Below are 9,113 nucleotides of genomic sequence, written 5' to 3' on the forward strand. Positions count from 1 at the left end.
AATACCACAGACAAAGTTTAGACTGTCTGGATCACAAGAATGCTGCCCATTGATTCTAGCTTATACCACGAAGACTCTGATCTCACGAAATGGAAGGCTCTGTTGTCATGAGAGGCAACCATGCGTCCTGGACCAGGAGGTCAAGAGATACATACTCAAGCTATTGCATGTAGCACGAAAGTGGTTGTCAGGCACGCGTTCATAAGGGAGAATGATGATGAGTGTCACGAGTCATCACATTCATTAGGTTAAAGTGCGAGTGAATATCTTAGAATAAGAATAAGCTTGAATTGAATAGAAGAACAATAGTACTTTGCATTAATTCATGAGGAACAGTAGAGCTCCACACCTTAATCTATGAGGTGTAGAAACTCCACCGTTGAAAATACATAAGTGATGAAGGTCCAGGCATGGCCGAATGGCCAGCCCCCAGAATGTGATCAAGAGATCAAAAGTGATACAAAGATAGGTTCAAAATGATCTAAAGATGAAAATACAATAGTAAAATGTCCTATTTATAATGAACTAGTAACCTAGGGTTTATAGAAATAAGTAAATGATGCAGAAATCCACTTCTGGGGCCCACTGGGTGTGTGCTTGGGCTGAGCATTGAAGCTTTCACGTGCATAGGCTTTTCTTGGAGTTAAACGCCAGCTCTGGTGCCATTTTGTGCATTTAACTCCAGCTTTTATGCCAGTTCTGGCGTTTAATGCCAGAAAATAGTAGAAAGTTAGAGTTTAAACGCCAGTTTGGGTTATCAAAACTCGGGAAAAGTATGAACTATTATATATTGCTAGAAAGTCCAAGATGTCTACTTTCCAACGCAATTGAGAGCACGCTAATTAAGCTTCTATAGCTCCAGAAAATCTATTTCGAGTGCAGGGAGGTCAGAATCCAACAGCATCTACAGTCCTTTTTCAGCTTCTAAATCAGATTTTTGCTCAGGTCCCTCAATTTCAATCAGAAAATACCTGAAATCACAGAAAAACACACAAACTCATAGTAAAGTCTAGAAATGTGATTTTTCACAAAAATTAATAATAATATACTAAAATGTCTCTGAAACTTACTAAAAACTATCTAAACACAATTCCAAAAAGCATAAGAATTATCCACTCATCAGTAGCCCGAAAGGAGATTCAAGAAGCCTTCTTCTTGGCCACCCCCAGTTTGGTCAGCACAAACAAGAAAAGGAAAAGGTGTAAAGTAGGTCGGATACCCAACTCCTGACACAACAGTTGGAAGATTTTCATAAAAGCCCAAGAATTCGGATGAAGCTGCGACGGGACCACATTACAATTCCACAAAACCTCATTTTCAAATTCGGTAAAAGGAAAGGTAATAGCTAGATAGGAGAAGAAATAGTCATAGGCATAGAAAAAAGGACACTCTATCCGATCTAAGGGAGGAAAACGAACTCTCTTCTCAAGGTCGGGCAACACCAGCTCATAGTTCTTTTCATCATCTCTACTGCTACAGATCCTATGAAATTTCCTAAGTTTCTCACAATATTCTAGGTCGGCCACAGTGACACACATTAACACTATAGAATCCAACCAATCAGCCATACCAGTAGGAACCTTTGTAGACATCTCGACAATATTCTTACGATAAGACATAAAGAAACTACACCTACAACAAGAAAATAAGAAGTGTCATTACCAAACAACTCGGACAGAATCATAGCTAAGATAAAAAAAAGCGAAGCAAGCATACAACAAACAAAAGGCCGCCCCAGGGTTCACAAGAGACAAGAATATCATCGCCAGTACCCAAGAATGTCCGTTGGAAGCAACAATGTAGATACAGCAAAGGAAGAACACGGGAATCAAAACCCTAGCTCCATCACCAAAAGGAAAAAGCGTAACTAAAAACGGTTCACCTAAGCGCCCACATTTCCCCGAACAAAGCAACAAAAGATAAAAAAGATTGCAACTTTAAAGGAACAAGGCATGCAACAACCATCGGAAACCAAAACACAGAGGAGAATAGCAGGAAAACTAGAAAAGACAGAGATACCAACCTGTGAGAGAAACAATAAACGACGAGTGCATAACGAAAGCACCTACAATTCACAAACACCGCTCGAAAACTCCAGGAAGGAAGGAAGCTTTAGGAAAAAAAAACAAAAGGGCTAGACGAATGAAAGTCTTTTGCAGGAGAACAAGAAGCAAGGAAGCGGAAGAAAGAAGGAAACTGAAAGAACCAAAAACCTCTCTAATTTCAAATTGAACGAGGGAATGAAATGGCAAAGGAAATTAAAAGCCCTATTAAAAGGCTTTAAAAGCGCTCACTTAAGACCAAAACTAATGCACTTTGGAGTGACGCAACATTTAAAAAAAGCCTCACGATTCAAAATCATTAAAGACACGAAGTTAACTTAAGAAGAGGACGGATCTGACGCAACCAGGAAGATGCTCAAGCAAGACTTTCACAAAGAGGTCGAAGCTCATAAACGAGCACAACCACACAGAAAGGACGAAGCTCAAGCAGGGGCACTGTTCATACACCGGTCCAAGCTACAAAGTCTGAGTTGGCCTAAAGCAAATAGACCGATCTCTTGAAAGGTTGGTCCATCACCAACCTCTTGAAAGGTTTGCCCGTTACCAACCTCTTCACAAAAAGAGTTCGGAAGATCGCAGCAAAGGCCCAAGCAGGCCCAAAATAAAGGATCACCGCCCATACGAGGGCGGTTGACCAAAAGATAAAGATCTCTTCCATAAAAGATAAGATAAGATAACCAAATTATCTCAAAGGAAGGTCATCAAGCATTACTATAAAAACACTGGAGCACCCAGGTATAACTGATACTCCAATTCTACAAAAAACCTGCTTAAAGCCCGTACTGACTTAAGCATCGGAGTCTCTTGCAGTTACCACCCCTCCGGTGAACGAGGACCAGCAGCATCTCCCACTCCAACAAGTCAGGCACAGCAGCCTTGATAAATTCAGAAGATCTCGTCCGAGATCAACCTCTCCGTTTCAGGTAACCCACAGAGCAGTTGGTATGGGTTAAATGATATTTGATCAATGGGAATTGATGATTACATATAGTGGAATGGTAAATTGAAGTATGGCAAATGGTAAAAATCTGGTATGGGATAGAATTAATATGGTTTTGGTTGGTTTGGGTTGTGTGATGCGGTATTTTATAACCCACAAACTAACCGGCAAGTGCACCGGGTCGGACCAAGTAATACCTTACGTGAGTAAGGGTCGATCCCACGAGGATTGATGGATCAAGCAACAATGATTGATTGATTGGCTTAGTTAGGCAAGTAGAAAATGATTTTGAGATATTCAAAATGTTTAAATTCGAACTCAAAATATAAAAAGGATAAATAAATAGATAAGTTGGGAATAAAATATGGAGAAAACTGTTAAGGCTTCAGAGTTATCTATTTTTCCGGATTAACTTTTCTTACTAACTATTTTAATCATGTAGGATTTAATTTATGGCAAACTATATGTGACTATACCCTAATTCCTTAGACCTTTCTAGCCTCCTCTAAAATTCATTAACTGCCAATTCCTTGGTCAATTAATTCCAATTAGAAGCTACATGATCAAATTCCAGTTTATATGCCACAAAAACTCTAATTACCCAAAAATAGAAGGATTATATGTCACGTATCCCGTTAAATCCAGATAATTAAAATTTAGGAGAATATTTTTTCAAGGTGTTGTTCAAGTAAAGAGCTTTTCCAAATTTTACAGGAACTCAAATAGAAAGAGGGTCATACTTCCATTCCACCCAAATTCATAAAATAAAGAGCAAAAACAATTCTTAAATTATAAATCCATACATAAATTAAAATAGAAAAAGTAATAAAATCAATCCATACAAATAGACAGTGCTCCTAACCTTAATAGTGGAAGATTAGTTGCTCCTAGTCATTGATGCTCAGAGCCTTGGACCTTGCTTTTATTATTATTTATTTATTTAATATATATATATATATTATTTTTTATTATTATTTTTTTTGCTATTTCTTTTGCTTCAATGATTAAATTTTTGTTTATTTCAGAGAAGTCATAATAATTCCCTAAATTTCTGTTCCTCATACATCAACATTCCTTGATTCAAATTCAAATATGCACTGTTCATATCATACATTCAAAATTATAATTAATACCACCATATTTAAGTAAATAAGACTATTCTTAAAATTAACTCAATTTCTCATGCAATACATCACTTCTGTATTTTTTTTCAAGCTCAGTGGGTAATAAAGGATCAGTGAGACATCTTTTCAGAATTAAAGCACTTAAGGGAAAACTAAACTAGACCTAGGATTCTAACTAATAAAGGATCATGCAACAAACAAAGAAAAATAGCAGAAAACCGGAACATAACATAGAAAAAGAGGGGAGGAATAAAGAATGAAAGGAACTCAACCACCTTAGTTATCCTAGCTCATGGAAGGCGGAATATAAATTTGTATAGAATTCCCTAATGGAATCCCCCTAATGGAATCTCTAATAGAAGAGAAGTCTCCCCTTTTTATAACTGATCCTAATTAATTTAAAATCTAATATCTAAAATTAAGATAATATCTTTTTCTATCTTTAAATTCAAATTTGAATTTAAATCAGAATTAATTAATGATGAGCGGATAATTTATACGCTTTTTGGCATTGTTTTTAAGTAGTTTTTAGTAAGATCAAGCTACTTTTAGGGATGTTTTCATTAGTTTTTATGTTAAATTCACATTTCTGGACTTTACTATGAGTTTGTGTGTTTTTCTGTGATTTCAGGTAATTTCTGACTGAAATTGAGGGACTTGAGCAAAACTCTGAAAAAGGATGACAAAAGGACTGCTGATGCTGTTGGAATCTGACCTCCCTGCACTCAAAATGGATTTTATGAAGCTACAGAACTCCAAATGGCGCGTTCTTAACGGCGTTAGAAAGTAGACATCCAGAGCTTTCCAGCAATATATAATAGTCCATACTTTATTCGGGAATTGACGACGTAAAGTGGCGCTCAACGCCAAGTACATGCTGCTGTCTGGAGTCAAACGCCAGAAACACGTCACGACCCGGAGTTGAACGCCAGAAGCACGCTATAACTCGGCGTTCAACTCCAATAAAAGCCTCAGCTCGTGGATAGATCAAGCTCAACCCAAACATACACCAAGTGGGCCCTAGAAGTGGATTTATGCATCAATTACTTACTCCTGTAAACCCTAGTAGCTAGTTTATCCTATGAACGCACGTGACTGACAACCACTTTCGTTCTACCTTAGGCCAGGCGCATATCTCTTAGATTCCCCAACAGAATCTTTGTGGTATAAGCTAGATAGATGGCGGCATTCATGGGAATCCGGAAAGTCTAACCTTGTCTGTGGTATTCCGAGTAGGATTCCGGGAATCTGGAAAGTCTAACCTTGTCTGTGGTAATCCGAGTAAGATTCCGGTATTGAATGACTGTGACGAGCTTCAAACTCCTGAAGGCTGGGCGTCAGTGACAGACGCAAAAGAATCAAGGGATTCTATTCCAACCTGATTGAGAACCGACAGATGATTAGCCGTGCTGTGACAGAGCATTTGGACCATTTTTACTGAGAGGATGGGATGTAGCCATCGGCAAGGGTGATGCCTCCAGATGATTAGCCATGCAGTGATAGCGCATAGGACCATTTTCCTGAGAGGATTAAAAGTAGCCATTGACGACGGTGATGCCCTACATACAGCTTGCCATGGAAAGGAGTAAGAAGAAATTGGATGAATATAATAAGAAAATAGAGATCCGAGAGGATTCTAGCATCTCCACACGCCTATCTGAAATCCCCACCATTAATTTACATAAGTATTTCTATCCTATTTTATTTTCTGTTTATTATTAATTAATTTTCGAAATCCATAACCATTTAATTTACCTAACTGAGATTTACAAGGTGACCATAGCTTGCTTCATACCAACAATCTCTGTGGGATCGACCCTTACTCACGCAAGGTATTACTTGGACGACCCAGTACACTTGCTGGCTAGTTGAACGGAGTTGTGTCCACACATAGCAAAGAGCCATAATAATGATTCCATACAACAACAAAGAATACTACATTGATGTGATCACAATTTCGTCCATCAAGTTTTTGGCGCCGTTGCCGGGGATTGTCGAGTTTGAACAACTGACGGTTCATCTTGTTGCTCAGATTAGGTAATTTTCTTTTCAAAATTTTTCAAAAATCTTTTTCAAAATTTTCTTTTCTTTTTTGTTTTTCCAAAAATATTTTCGAAAAAAATTAATTAATAAAAATCCAAAAAAATCATAAAATCATAAAAACCAAAAATATTTTGTGTTCTTGTTTGAGTCTTGAGTCAATTTTTAAGTTTGGTGTCAATTGCATATTCATATTGTTCTTGCATTTTTTCGAAAATTTCATGCATTCATGGTGTTCTTCATGATCTTCAAGTTGTTCTTGACAAGTCTTCTTGTTTGATCTTGATGAGTTCTTGTTTTGTGTTGTTTGTTGTTTTTCATGTGCATCTTTGCATTCATATTTTCCAAGCATTAAAAATTTCTAAGTTTGGTGTCTTGTATGTTTTCTTTGCATCAAAAATTTTTCAAAATTATGTTCTTGATGTTCATCATGATCTTCAAAGTGTTCTTGGTGTTCATCTTGACATTCATAATGTTCTTGCATGCATTAAGTGTTTTGATCCAAAATTTTCATGTTTTGGGTCATATTTGTGTTTTTTCTCTCATAATTAAAAATTCAAAAAAAAATAAAAAATATATCTTTTCCTTTTTTCTCTCCAAATTTTTGAAATTTTGGGTTGACTTGGTCAAAATTTTTTAAAATTAGTTGTTTCTTACAAGTCAAGTCAAAATTTCAATTTTACAAATCTTATCTTTTTAAATTCTTTTTCAAACTATTTTCAAAATCCTTTTCCTTATTTTTATATCATATTTTCGAAAATATGCTAACAATTAATGTGATTGGTTCAAAAATTTGAAGTTTGTTACTTTTTTGTTAAGAAAGGTTCAATCTTTAAATTCTAGAATGTTATCTTTTAGTTTCTTGTTAGTTAAGTCATTTTAAAAAATTAAATCTTTTTCAAAATGCCTTTTTCTTAAAAATATTATCTTTTTATCTTATCTTTTTCAAAATTTTATCTTTTTCAAAATTTGATTTCAAAATATCTTATCTAACTTCTTATCTTCTCGAACCCAATCTATCCCTTGTGTTTGGATTCTTCACTTTTCTTTCTTCTATCCCCTTCTTTTTCTACTAACATAAAGGAATCTCTATACTGTGACATAGAGGATTCCTCCTTCTTTTCTTGTTTTCTTCCATTTCATATGAGCAGGAACAAGGAAAAAGGTACTCTTGTTGAAATTGATCCTGAACCTGAAAGGACTTTGAAGAGGAAACTAAGAGAAGCTAAATTACAACAATCCAGAAGTAACCTTTCAGAAAATTTCGAACAAGAGAAGGAGATGGCAGCCGAACCCAATAATGATAATGCAAGAAGGATGCTTGGTGACTTTACCAAACCCACATCCAAATTTGATGGAAGAAGCATCTCCATTCCTGCCATTGGAGCAAATAATTTTGAGCTGAAACCTCAGCTAGTTGCCTTAATGTAACAAAACTGCAAGTTTTATGGACTTCCATCTGAAGATCCTTATTAGTTTTTAACTGAGTTCTTGCAGATCTGTGAGACTGTTAAGACGAATGGAGTAGATCCTGAAGTCTACAAGCTCATGCTTTTCCCTCTTGCTGTAAGAGACAGAGCTAGAATATGGTTGGATTCACAACCTAAGGATAGCCTGGACTCCTGGGATAAGCTGGTCACTGCCTTCTTGGATAAATTCTTTCCTCCTCAAAAGCTGAGCAAGCTTAGAGTGGATGTTCAGACCTTCAAACAAAAAGATGGTGAATTCCTCTGTGATGCTTGGGAAAGATACAAGCAGTTGACCAAAAGGTGTCCATCTGACATGTTTTCAGAATGGACCATATTAGATATATTCTATTATGGTCTATCTAATTTTTTGAAAATGTCATTGGACCATTCTGCAGGTGGATCCATTCACCTAAAGAAAATGCCTGCAGAAGCTCAAGAACTCATTGACATGGTTGCAAATAACCAATTCATGTACACTTCTGAGAGGAATTCCGTGAATATTGAGACACCTCAGAGGAAGGGAGTTCTTGAAATTGATGCTCTGAATGCCATATTGGCTTAGAACAAAGTGTTGACTCATCAAGTCAACATGATCTCTCAAAGTCTGAATGGATGGCAAAATGCATCCAACAGTACTAAAGAGGCAGCTTCTGAAGAAGCTTATGATCTTGAGAACCCTGCAATAGCAAAGGTAAATTACATGGGTGAACCTTATGGAAACACCTATAATTCATCATGGAGAAATCATCCAAATTTCTCATGAAAGGATCAACAAAAGCCTCAACAAGGCTTTAACAATGGTGGACGCAATAGGCTGAGCAATAGCAAGCCTTTTCCATCATCTTCTCAGCAACAGACAGAGAATTCTGAACAAAACACTTCTAAGTTAGCCAATTTAGTCTCTAATATATCAAAGGCCACCTTCAGTTTCATGAGTGAAACAAGATCCTCCATCAGAAATTTAGAGGCACAAGTGGGCCAGCTGAGTAAGAAAGTCATTGAAACTCCTCCCAGTATTCTCCCAAGCAATACAGAAGAGAATCCAAAAGGAGAGTGCAAGGCCATTGATTTAATCAATATGGCCGAATGCACAAGGGAGGAGGAGGACGAAAATCCTAGTGAGGAGGACCTCCTGGGACGTCTCTCAAGAAAGAGGGAGTTTCCTATTAAAGATCCAAAGGAATCTGAGGCTCAAATAGAGACCATAGAGATTCCATTAAATCTCCTTCTGCCATTCATGAGCTCTGAAGACTATTCTTCCTCTGAAGAGGATGAAGATGTGACTGGAGAGCAAGTTGCTCAATATTTAGGAGCTATCATGAAGCTGAATACCAAGTTGTTTGGTAATGAGACTTGGGAAAGTGAACCTCCTTTGCTCATTAGTGAACTAGACACCTGGATTCAGCAAATTTTACCTCAAAAGAAATAAGATCCTGGCAAATTCTTAATACCTTGTACCATAGGCACATTGACCTTT

The 9,113-nt window shown here is 36.9% G+C and overlaps 1 non-coding gene across 1 annotated transcript; it reads right to left on the minus strand.

The window, feature by feature from the left end:
* Positions 1-7,847: 7,847 nt before the first annotated feature.
* LOC127739878 (small nucleolar RNA R71) lies at positions 7,848-7,951 on the minus strand. Its single transcript, XR_008000620.1, has one exon. It is a non-coding gene; the product is annotated as a small nucleolar RNA R71 (small nucleolar RNA).
* Between the last annotated feature and the right edge of the window lie 1,162 nt (positions 7,952-9,113).

This window comes from Arachis duranensis, chromosome 6, assembly GCF_000817695.3.
Source record: "Arachis duranensis cultivar V14167 chromosome 6, aradu.V14167.gnm2.J7QH, whole genome shotgun sequence".
Classification (NCBI taxonomy): Eukaryota; Viridiplantae; Streptophyta; class Magnoliopsida; order Fabales; family Fabaceae; genus Arachis; species Arachis duranensis.